We start from the raw sequence: 24147 nt of genomic DNA, 5'->3' as shown, positions 1-24147 counted from the left end.
CTAGTAACCAGAGAAGCCGCTCTGACACTCTCCTCCGGCCCTCTACTAGATACGACATGCGTCATTACTCTTGGACGCACGCCGGCCGCCGGCCACGCCCCCTAATGACGTCGGCCCGCTCCTCTCCGGCGCACACGATTGTTTAAATAGGCGCTCCGATATCACGGGCAGGTTTGGCGCCCAGGATATTGACACTCCACATTAGGTAAGCCCGTGAACTCTACACTTATATTTGATATTATATTTTATATCTTATCCAGCCCTTCGTCCAGGGAAACGCTTCATGTAGCCCCTACTTATTCCCTTGCCCGGCTCCTATATCTAATACACTGTAGTACATTAGCCCTGACCACTTCCTTATATCCCCTTGACACCTAATTTTTTATCCCTGAAGACACCTCTGGTTATCCTACATATACCACCCCACTTAGGAGCCCTTGGTCTATTCCTACTTAGTATATATATCCTTGACTGGCCCCCTCCTCTATTGGCCTATTTGTGAGCCATATTCTACTACATATTATCATTAGATATACCATATGAGCTATAACTGTCCTACATAGACATGGGACAGAATTCTCCTGGCTTCTATGGGTTATACATGTTATGTTCACCTGTATTGCTTATGCACATGGATGTATATGTATGTGTAAATATTGCTGATCATTGCATTCTTTAATTACTAATGCCTGAGCAATATCTTTGTTTATATGTTTTAAATATATTATTATCTTAAAGGGTAGCCACCAGTACTTATATATTATCATCAGGACCGATGGACTATACCCCACAGTCCTTATCAAACAGGCTACAACTAGGGACTATATCTCATCGTTTTACTAGATCTGTATTCTATTGGTCATATCATATATTTAATTGTTTATGTAATTATGATTACTGGTGCTGAGTGTTACGTGTCTATTTTAAATCCTGATGTTTGTATTCAAAGGCACTTCTATAGACCTGAGGAAGCGGCTGTAGCCGAGAAACGCGTTGTCATTTGTGCCCCAATAAAAGTTAAGAAGTATTATTACTACCTTGCATGTGATTTCACTACTATAAGGTAGGAACAAGGGAACCCCCTTTTTTTATTTTTTATTTTATTCATTTTTTTATTCACTTTATTTCATATAGTTTTATTCCTATCATAACACCTATTATTGATACAAGTCTACGGGCGCCTCCTACTCTTCTTGAATCTCCGTTACCCCAGTTTAGGGGAATGCACACTTGGAATTCATTCCAAGAGGCCAATTTTTTACCAGGAGCTGCGACCTATACTATCCTCAGAAGCAAGGCCGAGTGAGGACGGTACTTCCTCACATGCGAGAAAGGTGGTTGCTTTCTATAGCAACCCAATTTTGTGAGTATATCACTGTTCTACGCACTTATCCTGGTGTCTCATTGATAATACACCAGATCGGGCTCCTGGTCTCTCTGTTTTCTTTTTCTTTTGCTTTTTTCACAAGAATCAGTTTCCTATGAGGAGATGGGCACATCCAAAACCTGTCACACCTGTCAGATTTCTACTTCCTCCTATAAGTGACAGCAACAAAGGAAAAAATAAATGTATAGTGCACTTTATTGTTACACAAATATGCATTTTATACGGATGCATATACATGTGTTTTAAATTGTCAATTTTTTTAATATTAGGTTTCCACATTTTTTCAAAATGTTACACCTTAAGATAGTAGATGTCAGCATGAATAATGGGGGGCAAACATGGGATTGAAAAAATCCTCTTAAATAAACAATGGGGGCTACATCCCATAGAACAGTGGATCGCTCCACTTTTGTGTATGCCGAAGGAGGGCCTTTGGTTTGAGCGTGCATGCTAAAAGCCCCCAGTGACCGGCAAGTCTCCCCATTACCTTGGGTTGAGACCCATTGAAGAGTCTTGTGTAGAAGCCGCAGAAGGTTGGGTAGGTAAACTGACAAGTGTCGGTAAGTCCTGCGCAGCTGCAGGTGAAGCTGCAGGTGAAGATGGATACAGTAGCACCATCCCATGCCTAGTGTATTACACCCTGCCTGCCGTAAACGCCTGTTTATTTCACTGTCATCCTGCAGACTACGTGTCTTTCTCTATCTCTCCCCCCACTTGGAGGATGCCCAATCTGTGTGGTACTAGTACCAGTGTGTGGGAGAGTGTAAAATTGATTGAGTGGTTGTGTGTTTGCGGGTGAGGAAGGTTTTTATAATAATGTTTTTATAGTTTGCAATTAATTGATGTATACCTACTGAGTGATGGCACTATAATTTATATTTGGTAATAGTGTTTAGCCACTTATGACGTCACTCCTGCTTAGCGCAGTAGTAAGGATGGTATAACGTAGTTGAGGACATGCAAATATTTTTGAATTAGATTTCTCCTATAAGTGACAGCAACATAAGAAAAAACAAATGTATGGTACATTTTATTTATCATTTATCAGTACTCACATCTCTACTGTGGTGAAATCATCCTATTTTCACCTGAAGAACATTGCAAAAATCAAGCACCTCATCCCCCAGAAGATCTGCCAACCTTCGTTTATGCCTTGATTACATCCCAACTGGACTACTGTAATGCTCTCTACACCAGCCTTTCAAAAAAGGACTTGTTCCACCTACAGCTGATACAGAATACTGCTGCCAGACTGTTAACCAACCAACCCATCACTGCCACATAACAGCAGTCCTGCACTCCCTTCACTGGCTACCTATAAAATGGAAGGTCCTATTTAAGATTGGCCTACTGACATTTAAATCACTACATAATCTGGGGCCTGGATACATGAAAGAAATGTTACAGCTGAGTCGCAATCCCTGCAATCTCAGATTCATAGGCTCCAATTATCTAGTCATACCCAGAGTCCACTTGGAAACTTTTGGTCCCAGAGCCTTCTATCATGCTGTTCCTACGTTATGGAACTCCTTACCTCAGCAGATCAAGACAGCTCCGTCTATGAATGTGTTTCAATCCAGACTGAAAACCCACCTATTCAGTTTGGCATTTGTAGGAGTATAATTTTTGTTGCGTGAATGCTTCATCCTACTACCAATTACTGAATCTGAAAGAGCCTTAAGTCCTAAGCGCTTTAAGTCCTATGGGAGAAAAGCACTATAGAAATGTTATTGTGAGACAAATATGCATTTTATGTCCCCCTCCACTCCGTGTGTATAGTGAAATGCAGCGTCAGTTTGTCTCACCTGATCCATCTGTTCTAGCAGCTATCAGAGACCTCTCCTCACCCACGTGACTCCCCTAGCGATGGCTTCTGCTGATTGTGGCACACATGCAGAGTTAAGAGGGTCAGGGAGGGAAGAAGAGAATGCAGGAGAACAATGCAGGGAGTCCCAGACATCATGGAGGGTCAACAGTTCGTATCGGTGGATGATTGTAAGTTGGGGACTCCCTGTCTTTTGAATATAAGACACAGGGACATTTTCTCTGCCTTTTTGGGGGAAGAAAAAGTGTGTCTTATACAGGGCTGGTTCTAGCTACAATGGGACCCGGGGCAAAAGTAACCCGGGCGCCCCCCAACACCTACCCCTGACAACAAATCCTTCCCCTCGGGCCCTGAGACAAGTCAGGAGATGACCTATCAGGAGATCTATCAGGGCCCAGCAGCACTTAGGGGTTCTGGAGCTATTGACCAGATTGCCCATATGGTAACACTGCCCGCCTCCCCTAAGTATTATCACCAACTTTACCCCTAATTACCCCCCTCCCAGTATTATAGCTGTATGTTATTATTATTATTTATTGTATTTATAAAGCGCCAACATATTACGCAGCGCTGCCCCTAATGTGCCCCTAATAACCACCCCTCCCCACAGTATTATAGCCATATGCACCCCCTCCCCTAGGTATTATTGTCAAATGCACCCCTAATGACCCCCCAGCAAGTATTATAGCCATATGTGCCCCTAATAATCACCCCTTCCCCCAGCATGATAGCCATATATGTCCCTAACGACCCCCCTTTCCCAAGTATGATAGTTATATGTGCCCTATTGCCCTCTCCTTACCCCAATATGAAAAAAGAAAGAAAGAAAGAAAGAAAGAAAGAAAGAAAGAAAGAAAGAAAGAAAGAAAGAAAGAAAGAAAGAAAGAAAGAAAGAAAGAAAGAAAGAAAGAAAAAATACAATAATACTTGGCACCTATTTGGATAAATACAGCCTGGTGGATACCTGGTTTTAATGAGCAGGGTACAGTCTTGTCACTTAGACTCACTTCACATAATGTCCTGAATCAACACTTTGCTATGTACAAAGGAACACACTCCTATTGAGCTAGTAAAAATTATTATTATTATTAGTATTATGCATTTATATAGCACTGATATGTTTCACAGTGCTTTGAAGAATCCATAGTCATGTCACTAAACCTCCCTCAGGGGACTGCACAATCGAATTCTTGCCCTATTCTAAGGTTTCTACCTTAATCTGTGGTCAATTATGGTATGCAATCAATTAAGGAAGGTAATCCCAAAGAGTACTACAAGCAGTAGAAAGAGTTAACAGTGCTATATGTTGAAAGTATAGTGTAGTGTCTGAGGAGGAGAAACTCAATAAGGAAAGCTTTCCCTATGAAAATCTTTTAAGCCAATACTATTAATTAACCCTTTTAGTAAAATATAGGCATGCCTTGTGTGCATTAACCAAGAAAAAGAAATGTATACCAAATAGAGCCCCAACTAAAAATATTGGAAAAATATTCTTACATTTCCTATACCCAAATGAAAATGTGAAATTGATATGAAAGGAGTGCAGGTGGGGGATAATTTGCTACTCTGTAGCTGTAGATACATATGTAGCTTTTCTACGTGAGCTGGACCTACATGCATGTATATTTCATTTCAGAAAGTGGGTGTGCCTGCTGCATGATAAACCTATTGCAAGAACAAAATTAAACAATTATACTTAGGAAATTACATCAATCCATTGAGGTTGTCACGTCTGTTGTTCACAGTCTCAATGGAGCGCTTGACAAATGGCATTTGTAGAGACAAGTGACAGAATACAGAAATTAAAGCAAAATACAGTCACAGTGAAAACCGTGTAGATTTTGCCTTCCCTGTTGACTGCAATGAAAACTAGCTTTATTTCCAAATCCAAGCCCTCATCCCTAGAATTCATACTTCAGCAAAGATAGAGGGCCTTCAAGCAGCATTTAGATGAAAAAGTATTTTTTTATGTAGATGACATGCTCGACTCGTCTGTCTTTCCAAACCCAGCATCCCATTACCAGCATTATTGGAGATTATGGAGGATTTTAGCCAATTTTCAGGGATAGAAGTGAATTTAATGAAATCTCTTATACTTCTATTAGATCAGGAAGCAACTAGAACAATCCCAAAGAACTGCCCTCTAAAGTTAAATCCTTTAAATATCTGTTTATAAACATTCCAATTACCAATATCTGAGTGTGTCCCACTTATCTAGGACCCCGTAGTTAAATGATTGAAAAACAAAACATAGCAATAAAAGGAGCTGCCTCTTACTCTGTTATGGTGCTTCAGTATACTAAAAATTAAATTTTACCTGAAATACTTCATGTTCTTGTTAAATTTTAACTATACAAAACTGACAAGAGGTTTTCTAATATTAAAGAAGTTATACCTCTTTTGTCTGGGATTATAAAATATCTAGAACTGAATTTAATATTCGACAGGTTTCTTATATTAAAGAGGCACCGTAGTGATGTTAGAATGCAGTAAATTATTCAAGATACTCACTTTTATGTTTAATATTTTCCTGTGTCAGAATATGGAACTCTTTATATATCTATATATTGCTGTATTTTGGTATGAACGGTAGCTCTGGGCTCCCAGTGATGCCACAGCCTAGGCTATGCAGAATTCTCCTCCCAGAGCATTTTATGAGACCAGGTATTATTTTTACTGGCTTCGGAACACAGGCAGATATGCACCTGCTAGCAGCAAATATGTTGCCTCCTGTAGTAAATTTCTGAATGTAAATCAGTGTGATGAAAAGGTGAAGAAAGCTTTAATGGCCAAAAAACTGACTGTGGGCTGGAATCTACTAGAGAGATTTTTTGAGCGTTTAGGGAGTGATTCAAAATGCTAGCGATTTCCCTAAATGCTCAGCTAATGTTATTGGATGGGCCAAACTCCACTGGAGTGATAGCAATTAGCAAAATCGCTATCACAGAACATGCAGCATTTTGGTGGCGTTAGCATTTGCGTTTCTGCAATGTAAAGTATTTAAAAGCTGGTGTAATCGCTCATGAATCGCAACACATAGCGATTTGAGTGCTATTTTAACCAATTCATGTCCTACCTACAGTATATTCACGTCATTGCAAGTGGCTTCTGAAAGCCACATGACGTGAATATAAGTTGTGCCCTTTAAATGAGCACAGCATGCGTGCTAGCACGCACCTGGGCTCATCACCCCCCTCCCTCTAACTACTCTAATCCTGGATGCCTTCCCGGGGGTCCGATCCCCCCACCCCACGCCCGATCCCCTGTAATGGTACCCCCCTCCATGCTGCGATAGGGCAGCATGGGGAATTACAAAGAAGATTTCCCACCTAAGCATCTTCCAGCGCGGGCATCGGCACCCCTCCATTCAGTACCGCTGACAGCCTCTATGTGCAGAGTGGATCGGGTCCCGGCTTGATGACGTCATCAAGCCGGGACCCAATCCACTCTGCACATAGAGGCTGTCAGCGGTACTGAATGGAGGGGAGCCGATCCCCGCGCTGGAAGATGCTTAGGTGGGAAATCTTCTTTGTAATTCCCCATGCTGCCCGATCGCAGCATGGAGGGGAAGGGGGGGATCATTAAAGAGAAACCGCTGCTCAGATGGGGGGGGGAGGGAAGGAGAGCAACACAAAAGGGATTAACAAGGGTGGGGGGGGGGTAAAGGGGCGCACACACCTAGCTATGGAGGGGGGGGAAGGGAATAGACACATCCATCCAGCCAGCTTTGGGGGAGAGGGGCCAGATATATACATCTGGCTAGCTGGGGGGAGGGGTACTAAGGCCTGGCTGGGGGGGGGGGGATATCCAGAGGCACATCTGACCAACTATGGGGGAGGGAGGCATATGTAGGTGCACATCTGGCTAACTGGGGGGATGTTCAGATTATAAAGGAGGAAAAAAATAACTAAATAAAAGTCGGACACAAATTGAAAAAATGCATTTTATTTCCAAATCATTTATTGTCATCATACATTGTACTAGGATTGAAATTTAAATGGTAAAATAACCAGGGCAAATGGAAAAGTAAAATGTGTGGGTTTAACTTACAGCAGCAACTTTTATTTTCAAACTATAATGGCTGAAATAAAAACAGGGAACACCAAGAGCCCCAATAGTGTAATTCGTACTGGACAAGGTGGCAATAAGTTTGTGTTGCTAGATACTCACAAGTCAGGGTCACCAGCAGGCAACCACTGTAGAGGCAGGTGGGGAGATTGTCCTGAACCCACTCAGGATTAAGAAGTCGCTCTCTGTAGACAGGAAGAAAGGGTAGCAACCCTCCACCAAGGGTGGACTCAAAATTGTATACAATGAACAGAGGCGCCAAAAGTATAAGATTAGATTAAATGAGCTTAAAAACCAACTTAAATGGCAAAATTGAAGGAGGAAGTGGTGGTCTTACCTCCCTCAAGCAGACACGACAACGACTGTGATTCAGACAGTCAAACACATTTATTAGGAACTCCAAAAAGAAATGCAACGCGTTTCGCAGGTTCAACCCCGCTTCATCAGGCAATATAGGGAGGAGTATCAAACAATCTGCACAAGGATTCAAGAGGCGCTTAATTTGAATCCTTGTGCAGATTGTTTGATACTCCTCCCTATATTGCCTGATGAAGCGGGGTTGAACCTGAGAAACGCGTTGCATTTCTTTTTGGAGTTCCTAATAAATGTGTTTGACTGTCTGAATCACAGTCGTTGTCGTGTCTGCTTGAGGGAGGTAAGACCACCACTTCCTCCTTCAATTTTGCCATTTAAGTTGGTTTTTAAGCTCATTTAATCTAATCTTATACTTTTGGCGCCTCTGTTCATTGTATACTATAATGGCTGAAAACTGGGAAATAATGACTTTTTTCATTTTTTTACCCCTTGTTCCCTTTAAAATGCATAGAAAATAATATAATTCTTAGCAAAAAGTACCACCCAAAGAAAGCCTAATTGGTGGCGGAAAAAACAAGGTATAGATCATTTGTGTATGATAAGTAGTGATAAAGTTATTGGCAAACGAATGGGAGGAGTGTGAAATGTAGAAAATTGTTCTGGTTTTTTAGGGGGAAATCCCCAGGAACGCGAAGTGGTTAAATTAATGCAAACTGTAAATAAAATTATGATATATCGAAAGAACCAATCAGAATTAAAATCGCTAATCGCAAATCGCTACACAATCGCTGGCAAAAAGCTTAAACCTTTTAAAATCGCTACCAAAATCATCAGAAAACGCTCAAGAAATCGCTTACATAACGCTCATTAAAAATGCCAGTGATTGCGTTAGCGATTTGTAGTGGGTTCCAGGCCTGAATCATTTATAAATAAACAGTGTTAAAAATAAGTAATTGCATTAATTATGTTATTTTCACTACACTTCCTCTTTAATGGTTGTCTCCCATTGTAAAACTAAAAGGTATGAATTTCAATAATTAAATTACAAATTTTGGAATGGTTTAACCAGTGCATAAATAATATGTGTATAAATGTAGAAACAGCAATACCATTCTCATAGGATTGTCTATGCAAAACCTTATCTTTACATAAATAAACTCAGATCAGATAGCAGTCTAAACAACATTTATTTATAAATTAAATGTTCAGAATTTAGAGGAAAAGAATTTAGAGGAAAACAGAATTCTGGCTCAGTTTTGGTACATCCAGCTCAGGCACGCGGGCAATGCAATGTGTGAGAAAAGACATAGAAGAGAAATAGCAATAGAAGAGATAGGCTTCAATTCATCAAGCATTACCGCATTCGGTAATGCTGAAAACAGCTGACTTTACGGAGCACTTAGTAAAATGTTAATTCATCAAAGCAGTTACCGCATGAGAAGCAGACATTCCTGTGCAGAGAGATAAATTACCGACTTGTTAAGTGATTACCTCAACACATGTCAGTAAAATGTCAACAAATGTTAATTCATCAAGCTCACAGCATTCGATAACATGTGCGGTGTTTATCTCCAGCTCTCCCCTGTCCATAAGGAGCTTGGAATGCCTTCTCCATGTGTGACAGGACCATAGAAACCTCCCCTGTCCCCTGCAAGTGCTGCTGATAGGTTGGCCAGGCTTCTCCGGTGGAACAGACCCCCCCAGGCAGCCAGGGGAGAGAAAAGAACTAAAGTTATTTTCCAGGCACCCTTCTTTTCTAGGCACCCTTCGGTAGTGTAACCCCTTGAGTGCCTGTTTAAATATGCAGGGATGCAAGTGGGAGCTCGTGGCAAAATGACCTAAGCAGGGAATGTGTAATGTTTCTCAGCAGTTCATCTAAGCTGTGGCAAGTAAATTGAAACTTAAGACTAATGAGACAGATTCAGCAAGAGCAGAGGAAGCACAACAAATATAAAAGGCACATGTATAGGGATGTCGGTGCTGCCTCTTTCCTATTGTAATGCCCTCACTGCACGGACCTCTTCGGTAACTTACCGAACATCTACCACATGTGTGAAAATATTGATGAATTAGCACAGTGAAGTGTAAAATACCGAATGCGGTATTTTAAGGACTGGGATTTTGTTATCGAACACCCTTTGATGAATTGAAGCCATAGTCTTAGCACTTGGTACCGTAAAATGCTGAGATTAGGGGTGATCTCAAATTTTTCCCAAATTAATTTTCACGTTGAAATTTTCATGCAAACAAAAAGAAGATCAGGCTAAAATTAGAGCAAATTATTCTTAGATGAAGTTTGTTTTGCTATAGAGGAGCTGTCAGCCATACTATCTCAGAAAAAAAATAGATAAATACTTGCTCTATTTACATTGGATACTATCTCAGAAAATAAATAAATAAATAAATATATAGATAGATAGATAGATAGATAGATAGATAGATAGATAGATAGATAGATAGATAGATAGATAGATAGATAGATAGATAGATATAGATATATATACCTGTACATACTTGCTCTATTGATCTATTTACATTGGACAGAGTCAGGTTCATTGAGTAATATCCTTGTAAATTTATTGTTCAGCGCTGCGTAATATGTTGGCGCTTTATAAATACAATAAATAATGATAATAATTGTAAATCCAGCAACTATCAAAGTATTTCTTTGGTGGATCCTATACTACCCACTGTTGGTCAGATTATAATATTAGGGTAATGGTGGCCACTAATGATCCAATCTTTTTCTTCCAATCTTACCAAATCTTTGTAGTATAGAGGTAAATTGAGTAAATATATTGAATGAATAATATAGGTAGTTCCCTTATATTACATAGAAATGGTAAGATTGGATGAAAAAGATTGGACCGTTAGTGGCCACCTTAGGGTTGAATTAAATTATAACAATTGTCAAAACTGTAAATAAAATAGTTTTGCATAACCTGGATGTACTGTAAGAGAAAATAATCTGAGCAGCCAACTACAGGGTACACTGAAGTAAAATGTATTTCTGTATTCTTGCCACTTCAATGATCCCTCTCACCCAGGCAACCGCTTCTTCAGTGTTCTCTTATCACAGGCTGGAGGACCATCTCCACCAGGACCACTAAGCAAGCACAGGAACCCCTTCTTCCCCTTGACTTTAAAGCGGATCCGAGATGAAAAACTAACTATAACAAGTAACTTGTCTATATATCTTATGTACAGTTTAGATGATTTAAACAGCAAATCTGTCTGCATACTGCTTTAATAGAATATGATTATTTCTTCCTGTGATACAATGACAGCAGCCATGTTGTTTGTAAACATTACACAGAGGCAGCCTTATCTGCACCATCAGCACTCAGACTGAAAAAAACCTAATCCCCCCTCCTCCTCCCTCCTCCCCTCTACCTCTGAAATCTCTGGCTAGTAATACCTCCCTCTCCTCCTGCCCAGACTGAACTCCCATGAGCCCTTGCTACTGCCAAGGCTCTCTGAAAACTGTGGGTGGGGCTTATTTAGTTTATAGGGAATTAGAGTATTAAAACAAAAACAAAAAAGTATTTGGCTTGAGGAATGCCCTATAAACAATAGGAAAGGAACACAATTATGCAATGAGTAAAAGTTCATCTTGGATCCACTTTAAACCTCTCGAACGCCCTCCACATACTGCCACTCCCTACCAGTGCCCCCACCCCAGGTTGCAGCCTGGGCCATTCCTTTATGGACAATCCATCTGCATGACTAACCTGATATGTCTATTGTGTCACTGCGACTCACACTGATTCTGCTTGATGTATATTGTATATACAGTCCTGGCCAAAAGTTTTGAGACTGTCAAAAATATTGGAAATTAGAAAAGTTGGTGCTTAAGTTTTTATAATAGCAATTTGCATATACTCCAGAATGTAATGAAGAGTGTTCAGATAAATTGTATAGTCCTTCTTTGCCATGAAAGTTAACTGAAACCTAAAAAATACCTTCCCACTGCTTTTCATTGCTGTCATTAAAGGACCTGCTGAGATCATTTCAGCAATCATCTTGTTAACTCAGGTGAGAATGTTGACGAGCACAAGGCTGGAGATCATTATGTCAGGCTGATTGGGTTAGAATGGCAGACTTGACATGTTAAAAGAAGGGTAATGCTTGAAATCATTTATCTTCCATTGTTAACCATGGTGACCAGCAAAGAAATGCATGCAGCCATCATTTGCATAAAAATGGCTTCACAGGCAAGGATATTGTGGATACTAAGATTGCACCTAAATCAACAATTTATAGGATCATCAAGAACTTCAAGGAAAGAGGTTACATTCTTGTTAAGAAGGCTTCAGTGTGTCCAAGAAAGTTCAGCAAGCGTCATCTCCTAAAGAGGATTCAGCTGCGGGATTGGAGTGCAACCAGTGCAGAGGTTGCTCAGGAATAGTAGCAGGCAGGTGTGAGCACATCTGTATGCACAGTGAGGCGAAGACTTTTGGAAGATGGCCTGGTGTCAAGAAGGGCAACAAAGAAGCCACTTCTCTCCCAAAAAAAAACATCAGATTGATCTTCTGCAAAAAGTATGGTGAATGGACTGCTGAGGACTGGGTCAAAGTTATATTCTCTGATGAAGCCCATTTCCGATTGTTTAAGGCATCTGGAAAAGGGCTTGTCAGGAGAAGAAAAGGTGAGAGCTACCATCAGTCTTGTGTCATACCAACAGTAAAGCATACTGAGACCATTCATGTGTGGGGTTGCTTGTCATCCAAGGGAGTGGGCTCACTCACAATGTTGCCAAAAACTACAGACATGAATAAAGAATGGTACCAAAACACCCTCAAACAGCAACTTCTTCCAACAATCCAACAACAGTTTGGTGAAGAACAATGCATTTTCCAGCACAATAGAGCACTGTGTCATAAGTCAAAAGTGATAACTAAGTTGCTCGGGGACCAAAACGTTGAAATTTTGGGTCCAGGGCCTGGAAACTCCCCAGATCTTAACCCCATTGAGAACTTGTGGTCATTCCTCAAAGAAGTGATTATAAAAGAATGGGTTGCTATGAGTCATGGATTTGGCCCAGAAGTTGATTGAGAGCATGCCCAGTCGAATTGCAGAGGTCCTGAAAAAGAAAGGCCAACACTGCAAATACTGACTCTTTGCATCTCATGTAATTGTCAATAAAAGCCTTTGAAACATATGAAGTGCGTATAATTATATTTCAGTACATCACATAAACAACTGAAGCAAAGATCTAAAAGCAGTTTAGCGACAAACTTTGTGAAAACTAATATTTTTGACAGTCTCAAAACTTTTGACCAGGACTGTAGTTTTTGGTGTCTGTCTGCTTGTTGTAAACTGCATGTTTGCCCTATCGATCTCTTCTCTACTGAGCTATATATTGTTCCAAAACCAATTCCAGGCAGGACCCAGTCATGCTTGACAAAATAAACAAATTCTGATTCAGAAAAAATGAATACTGTAAACAAATACATCAGGAATGCCATTTTTTGTTGTTGTGGTACTTAGCAGATGGCTATAAAACAATTGATTAATACAGTATATGTATCTTAATTCACTTATCATCCTATAAGCAAACTGATTTATTTTTAAACTCTTCCTAACATAGGAGAATGAAATCTACATCCTGTTCACTGCCTGTTATTCCTGCCAGGGTGTAGATTTTAATCACTCGCCACCGCGCAGTGCCACCATTCTCGTCGCTCCTGTCACTCTGGTGCCACTGCCACCCGCTTGCTTGGCTGTCCGAATGACAGCAGAGCTCCGTATGCTGGTTATCTAATTGGCTCCTGACCTCGTGATCACTCTGCGTCAATCACCGACGTAATGACAGTGCAAAAATAGCAAAAAGATGTCTCTGGTCCTTAATCGTTCAGTACTGAAAAGGTTAAGATAATAGTTGTGTTCACTTATTTATAGGAAAGTTTCAGTGAGCCATATTAGAAGTACTTTTAATGAGTACATTTGCTATAGAAGTGTAACATTTGAGCTTATCTGCAAGATTAGCCTCCTTATTAACTTATTCATTTGGAGTAGAAACTTAACTGTAAGTATTGAAACTTGTAAAGACTTCTAAAAGCAAACTCTATATTCACCAATGGGAAAAGGAATGCAAATTGATGTAAAAGAGTCGATAGGCTCACACACATACGCTGTTTGCGATGCAGGGGGGAGTGAGGAAGGGGGTGTGAGAGTGTTGATTTGTATAACAAGGACACGTTTTACATTGTAAATGAATCCCCACAGTGACTTGGTGACCATGTTCCCACTCTGTACTAAATGCATCAATTAGATCCTTGAAACAGCTGTGCATTCTAAGAATAGAAAAAAAGAAAGTAAGAAAAAACATTAGAACTTTTTATATGTGAGATAACGAGGCATAAGCATGTGTTCATATTTAGTACTACTTAAAGCACATTAAACAATTTGTAAACAATGTGAAACATAGTTTCACATACCATATATAAAATGTAACTTGCCTCCCTAAAACAAAATATTTGCAATAATTCAGCTCTAATGAGCAATCATCACTCCCAAATATGAAAATAATCTCTTTATGCCATTGAAAGCAAGGCTGCACATCCAGAACCATGGGGTATAGAGAGTCTGTAGTTTATACATTTTACACATCCCATTATACCTTCCAGGTGGTTCTGGGCAAGGCTAGATTTAGACTTTTTCTGCCCCAAGGCCAACTTTCTTGCAGCTCCCCTTCTATGTGCAACATCCCCTCCTATTCCTTTTGCAGCCCCCTCTTCCATTCATGTCTAGCAACCCCCTAAAACAAAATGAACCGTGCTTGCACAGAATGCTCATGGCGACGGGCGTGTGATCGAGCCAGGTGCATGGAGCAGCTGCTGGCCAAGTCATGTTCTACCAGAGCTGCCAGAGGGGGAATCGTGGGGACCCAGAGGACGCCATGAGACCTCATGGGTGGGGGTGGGGGGGGTTAAAGGAAGCCCCAGGTAAGGATCCTTTAAAGCCCTGTATACCTTACAGGTAGTTCTGGACTGCACTGTCTAGAATTGTGTTGAGCTGCCATGAGCTGTCTGGGTATTCCTTAGTACGGGTCCAAACAGGGATGGATCTACACCAAGTTGCGCCTGGGGCAAGGTCAGGTTTTGGCGCCTAAAGGTCAGGTTTTGGCAACCCATACAGCTATGGGATCATCACTGAGTGCAGGTCTATTTTAGACTCCAGATTGCGGTTTTGAATTGGTCGTAGGCCCACGGATGCTTTGTGTATGGTGTGCCTCTGAGGAAGCGGCTTCTGGCCGTGAAACACGTGTCAGGCATTTTTTGATGTGAAGTGTAGGTCTGATGTTTTGTACCCACAGGTATTATCCACAATTTGAAGAAATAACGTATGAAGTATAAGTAAGAGAACTTTGGTTAAAAAAAACAAAAAACATTTCTTGAGTATTGAACTGTGGAATATTGCACATTTAGGGGTGTAACTGCACTACTTTTTATCTCGTCAGTGTCATTTGGCACCTAAACTGCCATTCCCCATCCAAATTTTGCCGCCTTTTTAAGAATTCAACAAACTGCACCTGGGGCAAGAGGCGTACGTTAAAAAGGGGGCTGGGAAAAAAGGGCGCCGGGTTTTAAACGATAAACATGGATAACGTTTAAAAATATAATGTACTATATTTCGTTTAAAAATAATGTTTTATAAAGTTATAAATCATTAAATTATGTTCATGAAATCGGCAATTGTGAAAACGTTAATCTTCCATTTAAAAAGTGAAACGTATAATAACGTTTAAAAAAAAATTAGTAAGTAACCCTCCCTGTACCTACCCCTAACCCCTAGACCCCCGTATTGGTGCCTAAACCTAAGACCCCCCTGGTGGTGCCTAAACCTAAGACCCCCCTGGTGGTGCCTAAACCTAAGACCCCCCCTGGTGGTGCCTAAACCTAAGACCCCCCTGGTAGTGCCTAAACCTAAGACCCCCCTGGTGGTGCCTAAACCTAAGACCCCCCTGGTGGTGCCTAAACCTAAGACCCCCCTTGTGGTGCCTAAACCTAAGACCCCCCTGGTGGTGCCTAAACCTAAGACCCCCCTGGTGGTGCCTAAACCTAAGACCCCCCTGGTGGTGCCTAAACCTAAGACCCCCCTGTGATAAGCATTAATAACGTTTCAAAAACATATTGTGCGTTTTTTCGTTTAAAAATAATGTTAAAAAAAAATTGTACTGTTTTTCGTTTAAAAATAATGTTTGAAAAAAATATTGTACTGTTTTTCATTTAAAAATAATATTAAAAAATGTATAAATCATTAAATAATGTGTAATCATGAGAAGCAGTTATAAAACATTAAGTCTCCGGGCGCCGCTTTTAAAACATTATTTTTCTCCGGCGCCCTTTTTTCCTATCAGGCGCCCATTAAACGATATTTATTATGGGAGTGAATGGCGGCGCCCGATTTGTCCACTAGCCTCCTGCGCCCTTTTTTACTGTTACCGGGGCAAGAGACCTGCCTGCTTCCCCCCCCCCCCCCCTCAGATCCGTCCCTGGGTCCAAAGGCCAGCCCTGGCCACTAAAGACTTCCCTTCCAAGGATGCAATAAACCCATTACCTCTCCTTGGCAGATCTGGGTTACCAGCAATGCACATTCTCAGATCCGAGTATCATAGAAAAGCTAATAAGGAGCCAGGAACCTACCCTATTTCTGTCAAGAGGAAGATAAGCATGAATGTCAACTTTAAATTAATTAGTAATAAACAATAATAGTTCTCTATTTATTTCTCTATCTATTCTATATTTTTATATTTTCTCTATTAAAGTGGGGCCATCACTGGTTAAAATATGAACCTACACAATGTTTGATACCTGAACACCAGAGAACCTGATGAATCCAGAATTATTCACATCTACACTGCCTGATGTATTGCCATAGATATATGATATTTACAATCATTTCATATCTCTTTCTGCTCTAATGGAACTGGATCATGGGGCAGAGTCTGCCAATCTCTCATTACAATCTCCACCTCAGCAGAGAGAGGGCTAATGTCTGTGCTGCAGACACACAAAGGTCCTTTAAAGCAGCAGGGTCAGCCATACTGTGCCAGGAAAAAAACCACATATATAAGTAGATAAATAATTGCTATATTTACATAACAGGTGCATTGTACTGTCCACTTTCTGATTTCAGTAAATTTTATATAGTAAATGAGGAGAAGCATGTTCCCTGGCAGGGACCATGCCTTTTTGCCTAAGGCTGAAGCTAGTTCTGATGTCATTCCCTCACTTACTTTTCTCCTCCAATCTGGTGCTGAGTCATTTGTGAACAGGAGTGAGCACAGCATGTCATTGTCAGGATGAAATGTGCTCAGCCCTATCAGAGAGAAGGAGGAGTGAGTCATCATGACAAGCTTCCCTTTGGCGATGGTGAGAGAAAAGAGCCTGGGGGACTGAGAGAAGATAATTATAGCAGAGGCATTTCTGAATAAATTGGAGTGCTTGTACTGCAGGGTGAGATTACTGGCAGCATTATTAACACACTGCAATGTTCAAATGGAATTTGATTTTGTGGCTGACAATCCCTCTTTTACTGATACATCAATCTGCTGACTGAATGGACCCAACCCAGCTCCCTTTTACTTTGGACTGTTAACAAAGAACTTTCTACTAACATTCTTGAATTTATAATTCCAAAGGACTTGGTAATTCCATAGACTTCTCAGACTTTAACCAGTTATTATTTCTACTTTAAATTCCCTAATATTTTGCGATATTAAATCACATTCTTTTTTTAAAAGTTTTTGCCAACTTTTTGTAATTATTTTTTGAACAATTTTATTATGTAATAAATGGTTAATCCACTTCATTCCTGTGCACTTGTTCTCAGTATCCTCTGCAAAGAATCCATTCCTGACGTCAGGAGAGAACTTCCCCATAACTGTTTTATTAACATACATAGGGAGGTTGTTAAAATAACTATTTTTTCTACAGGACTAGCCAGTGAGTTAGCATAGCATCTTCTCACGTTCAAATGAGAGGTGATGACAGCTTATCCGATCTCTGAATGAGATTGCAGTTTGTATTGATTGTACAGACATGCAATCAAAATTGTATTGTGTGTTGACTCACCAACCAATCCAAAAGGTTACTTTGTCTACAGTGTTGAATCCATTTATAATACCCTGAGTGGCTGAGGGCTGAATAGTAATCTGTGACAAAAGGAACCGGAATTGGACTGTGATGACACACACTAATGAACCCTTTTTATCTATTTCCTGCTCTTCAAAAGCCATTTTCTGAGAGTGTTTTGTGACTGTTATTCATTATCAGTGAGGGTTACTTCTGTAGTTTGACCAGGTCCTGACTGCACAGAAACTGTCCCTTGCATTCCTAATGTTTAACTCTTTCAGGCAGAGAAAAAAAGAAAAAAAAAAGGAGCAAAGCATAGTTATATGTGTACTTGGCACTGTACATACATAGGTCTATCTCATCATGCCACATGTCACTTCAGATGCCCTTTAACCTCTTTATACCTTCCAGGTGGTTCTGGGTCACCATGAGCTGTCTGGGTATTCCTACGTACCAAGAAGAATATACAGTCAGGCTTCTCACTGTGTCTCTAAAATGGAATTTGTAAAAAAAAATGGTATTGAGAAGGATGGACAGAAACAATATCATGAACAGCTGTTTCTTGCTCAGCAAACAGATTTCTGTAAACTTTATGCAATAATGCAATGAAGAATGTTTTCTCTCCTAACTGTAACTGTGAACAGCTTTAGTTAGCACTATAACTATTCATTTTTAAAATCCACATAACAACACAAATGCAGAATCGTGTAATTAAGGAACTGCAGTCAAGATGAATGAACATATCCTTTTTTTTAAAACAAATCTTAGCCAATAAGTTAGCCAGTAAATGGTATCATCCTGATTCAAAATTTCTTGTTTAAATAAATCTATGATTATGTCATTATGGAGAAACAGTGAAAGGGGCAATTGGAAGAGAAGGAGTGCTGTGGTTTCTCTCTGCATTTTGCACATACTGTATTAACAGACAGGGCAAGGTGAAAAGGCAAGGTCATGCAGCTTTTTGGAAAAGAAAGAGGTCAGAGCTGCTGAAATGTTTATTTTTAGCACAATTGTACTGTACATTATCAATGAATGCTTGAAGTATGCAGGTCTTAACTTAGCCCTTATGTGAAATAGCTGTCACTCATTTGAAAATGGCGCCTGGAAAAAAAAGGGCGCCAGATATAGCCTATAAATGTGAATTTTGTTATAAAAGGGCACCGGATATAGTCACTAAACATGATTTTGTTTATAAAGGACGCTGGATATAGTTGATACATGTGAATTTATTTGTAAAAACATGTTGGATGTAGCCGATAAACGTGATTTTGTTTATAACAGGGCTCCAGATACGTTGCTGCCGATAATTATTAGCAATACATTTTGACTTTAACCTATTTTGGTTCCTGGACGTAGTTTCTACGTCCAGGAACCATGCGCGCTACCGCGCGCTCCCGCGGCCGATCGTGCGCGTGCATGCGCACTCCCGGCCGCGGATTCGGTAGCCAAGGAATCAATGTATCGGGCTATGGAGCCCAATCACTGATTCCTCTCCCCCGCTGAAAAAGCGACAGCTTCTCTTGGAAGCTGCGCCTTTTCTGGCCGTTCCCTTCCCGATGTGTCACTCTAAGCGCGTGCTACGCTTAGAGTGACGTCATGTAAACAAACTCATGGCCGCCATCTTGTGGCCAAAAAGTAATACTACACCTGAAAAAAAAAAAAAGAATTAACACACATTTACATTATAAATCTATTGTTTACCTCCCACCCTCCCAAAAGTACCCAAATAAAATGTTTACTATTAAAAAAAAATCCATTACAATAAAAAAAAAAAAAAACATGTAAATATTTACCTAAGGGTCTAAACTTTTTAAATATCAATGTAAAGATGAAATATTTCTATATTTTTTTTATTTTAAACTTGTAAATAGTGATAGATGCAAAATGGAAAAAATGCACCTTTATTTCCAAATAAAATATTGTCACCATACATTGTGATAGGGACATAATTTTAACGGTGTAATAACCGGGACATATGGGCAAATACAATACGTGAGTTTTAATTATGGAGGCATGTATTATTTTAAAACTATAATGGCTGAAAACTGAGAAATAATGAATTTTTCCATTTTTTTCTTATTCTTCCTGTTTAAATGCATTTACAGTAAAGTGGCTCTTAGCAAAATGTACCCCCCAAAGAAAGCCTAATTGGTGGCGGAAAAAACAAGATATAGATCAGTGCATTGTGATAAGTAGTGATAAAGTTATAGGCTAATGAATGGGAGGTGAACATTTCTCACGTGAAAACGACAGAACCTGAATGGGTTAAGTTACTTTTATTTAACCAGCAAGTTGTTTTTTTGACAGGAAATGATGTAGGTGTCTTCCAAAAGATAATAAGATGATGTACAAGAAGCATTATTGTGAAAAAGAAAAAAAAAAAACTTTATTCAGCTTTTATTTAAATTTTAGCAAAAAGTGTCCAGTCCAAAATTATTCATACCCTTCACAAACTGTCACAGTCTGTGGGGAAATCCAAAGTTCTATACCATTCCAAATAGTCCAAGCTGTTCTAAAGCATCCTAATTATCCTGATTAATTGGGAACAGTTGTTTTAATCAACTCAACAGGTGAAAAACAGCAGCTCTCTGCAGTTGGTTTGTGGACAGTCATGGCTAAGACAAAGGAGATCAGTGAGGACCTGCGGCTGTGCATTGTGGCTGCTCAGAAGTCCGGAAAGACCTAAAAAGCCATTTCTAAATGTTTTCAAGTTACAGTGGCTACAGTGCAAAGCATTATTAATTTTATTTTCCTCTTGTACCCACTTTTCTCTTTAACATACCCTGCAAATTTGGTGATTCTATCTGGTACAGAGCCTTTGCTATTAACCACAAAAGTCTGCAAATATTAGGCAAAAAAAAGCTAAAATATTCCACTGAATATTTACTTGTCGAAGTGAAAATTGTACTTATTTTCTTGAAAATAAGGCGAAAAGAATATTGGCATTTTTGCTCATCACTGATCCCACCTTATGTGTTCACGCCCCGGATATAAGGGTCCCCCTTATATCCCTATTATGTGTTTCATCAAAAATCTATTAACCCTTCGCACACTCACATGCAAATGTTCACACAATTGCATTCACAGATTCACTCATCCAGGCACAACTGTTATCCCTACAGCTAAATTAAAAGCCAGGGTTTTAGTTCACAGAAGAATGCATTCTTATGCTTAATCACCTATACTGCGCAGAAGTACCCAGGTAAACATAGGTGTCCTAACTCTGGCCCTGTAACATGCATAGTGCAGACATGCAAACACATTCATTGCATCAAACCTATCAATGGATTAGGAGCACACATCCTAACTTCCTCTCCTGGGAAAGACAGCGCATCCCACCAATCGCACAAGGGAGCTAATGTTATGTGTCCACGTGCACAATGCGCATACACCAGCATAAGCTGTCTGCATGCTGACAAACATACAGGGGAAGGGGGAGTGCACCGAATTGGACCCTAGCCACAGGACCCTTTCCCAGGAGAGGAAGTTAGGATGTGTGCTCCTAATCCATTGATAGGTTTGATGCAATGAATGTGTTTGCATGTCTGCACTATGCATGTTACAGGGCCAGAGTTAGGACACCTATGTTTACCTGGGTACTTCTGCGCAGTATAGGTGATTAAGCATAAGAATGCATTCTTCTGTGAACTAAAACCCTGGCTTTTAATTTAGCTGTAGGGATAACAGTTGTGCCTGGATGAGTGAATCTGTGAATGCAATTGTGTGAACATTTGCATGTGAGTGTGCGAAGGGTTAATAGATTTTTGCTGTTTTCTAGCCACACCCCCTTCAGCACCTCCCTTTCCCTAATAATTTATTTAATGTCCTAACTAGAGGCGATGTGCCTGGATATATGTATGTTTATTATGTGTTTCATGTCCCGGATGTAAGGGCCCCCCATTATATCCATCCCCCTTACTGTATGTGTTTATGTCACGGATATAACGTTACCCCTTATATCCCCCTTATGTATTTCGTGCCCCGAATATAAGGGGAGAGTGTTTCATGTCCCAGATATAAGGGTTCCCCCTTATCTCCCCTTATGTGTTTCATGTCCCGGATATAAGGGGGGAGTGTTTCATGTTCCAGATATAAAGACTCCCCCTTTTATCCCCCTATGTGTTTTATGCCCCACATATAAGGGTCCCCCCTTATATCCTCCTTATGTGTTTCATGCCCTGGATATAAGGATCCTCCTTATATCCATCCCCCGTATGTGTTTCTTGCCCCAGATATAAGGGTCCCTCCTTATATCCCCTAATGTGTTTCATGTCCCAAATATAAGGCTCCCCCCTTATATCCCCCCTTATGTGTTCATGCTCTGGATATAAAGGCCCCCCTTATATCTCCATTATGTGTTTCATATTCCGGATATAAGGGTCCCCCCTTATATCCTAATTATTTGTTTCATGTCCCAGATATAAGGGTCCCCCCTTATATCCATCCCTCTTATGTTTTCATGTCTCGGATATAAAGATCCCACCTAGTATTGCTTGCAAATTTTTGCTTTCAAGATTTTTCGTGAAAATACACTTACATTTTTGTATTTGAGTTTTCGAGATTTTACATGTAAATACGCTAAACTTTTCACGTTTTTGCCTTATGTTTACCGACCTTCGCGGTTAATAGCAAAGCCCTCTCACCAGTTAGAATCACCAAATTTGCACGGTATGTAAAGGAGAAAAGTGGGTACAAGAGGAAAAAAAAATATCAAAAAGACTTTATAGTTTTGGAGAAAATAGATTTTAAATTATGATACTAAAAAAGCATAAATGTAAATGCGGTAAATGGCAGATTGTATAGCAACCTAATGGTAGTGTAAATTTACATATATCAAAAGAAAGAGCAATGAATTTCATGACAGGGTATCCTGGGGGTCCAAAAGCAGTGTGTAAGGACCCCCTGGGAACCCCATGGAAGTGGCAACACTTTGGACAGGGATCACTATACAGCCACAATAAGGCTGTATGAGGAGCCCTGGTAACTTAACCTATTTTTCTTTTTTTTTTTAATTATGTTTAGAGTGTAGGAAATAAAAAAAATGATGTGGGGTTCCCCCTCTCAGGCCTCTTTAACCTATTGTCCTCCCTGCAGGCCAAAATGCGGAGCGTGGGGCTTTGCACAGGTGATGCTCCACACCCTCCTTGGGAACGCAATCATGGCCATGCTTCTGAACTCTGTCGAAGCTCGGCAGCCACCAATTAGAGCTGGTAGTGGGCTGCAGCATGGCAAGAGACTTAAAAAAAAAACGCCACAGCCTCAATGAGTGGGGCAGTGCAATCACCTGCCTGGAGGAATTACGTCTGAAGTATTTAACCCTGAGCCCCCCCAATTCCCCATTAGTAAGACATGAAAGGCTCTGTCTTTTATACTTTATCTACACTTTAACATTTACACCTTGTCATTATTGCATCACAGGCCTGGCAAGGTTCCAACATTGGTAGTTTATTTAAGCAGCAAGGATAGCAAAATATTTGGACAAGTCAATGTTAGAAGTGTGCTTTTTTCAAACAAGGATCATTCATGTTCAGCGTTGCCAGTTTTGACCCTCTAACATTGGAATTATGCCTAAAGGCCTGAGTTGGGGTTGCTATAGCAAATATTAATGGGGAGATTGTGTTTACCTGATGTTTTCCTCTCTCAATATAAAACTAGAAATGGCCCGAACCTCCGATTTTCGGTTCGCGAACCTCCTGCGAAAGTTTGATCGCGCAAACTTTTGCGAACGCCTCCCCAGAGACTTCAATGGGGAGGCGAACTTTAAAAACTAGAAACATTTATGCTGGCCACAAAAGTGATGGAAAAGATGCTTCGAGGGGTCTAACACCTAGAGGGGGGCATGGCGGAGTGGGATACACACCTAAAGCCCCCTGGAAAAATCCGAATTGGATGCAAAGCAGCGTTTTAAGGGCAGAAATTACAGTGAATGCTAAATTGCAGGCCTAAAGTGCTTTAAAACATCTTGCATGTGTATACATCAATCAGGGAGTGTAATTAGAGTACTGCTTCACATTGACACACCAAAGTCACTGTGTAACGCACCGCAAACCGCTGTTTGTGTAGTGACGGCCGTGCTGGACTGGTGCGCACCATGGCCAAAGTGTAGGCCGTGGCGATTTTCAAGCCCATATGCTCGCTGGGCTGTGTTAGCTCAATGATAGAACAACAGTGACTGTCCAGCTGATCAAATTTGGTCTGTCCACAATGAAGCAACGACCTTATTATCTTTGGTGTGCCACCCCCCGAGACACTCATACAGCTGGCGGTCATTGCTTCATTGTGATACGCAAGCTCCTTCATAAGGTAATGATCACGAAGGGGAATTGACACATGTACATGCCTTTTGTTTTTGCAGCTGCACTGCAGCCAGAAAAATTAGGCAGGCATGTACACGCACCAGAAAAATTATAGTGGCCGCTGCTAGCAGCGGCCTTAAAAATTTAGGAATTCGCCTGGAGTCCTGGACCCTGTTG

Source organism: Hyperolius riggenbachi, chromosome 9, assembly GCF_040937935.1.
Source record: "Hyperolius riggenbachi isolate aHypRig1 chromosome 9, aHypRig1.pri, whole genome shotgun sequence".
Classification (NCBI taxonomy): domain Eukaryota; kingdom Metazoa; phylum Chordata; class Amphibia; order Anura; family Hyperoliidae; genus Hyperolius; species Hyperolius riggenbachi.
Note: the sequence above shows the minus strand (reverse complement) of the source record.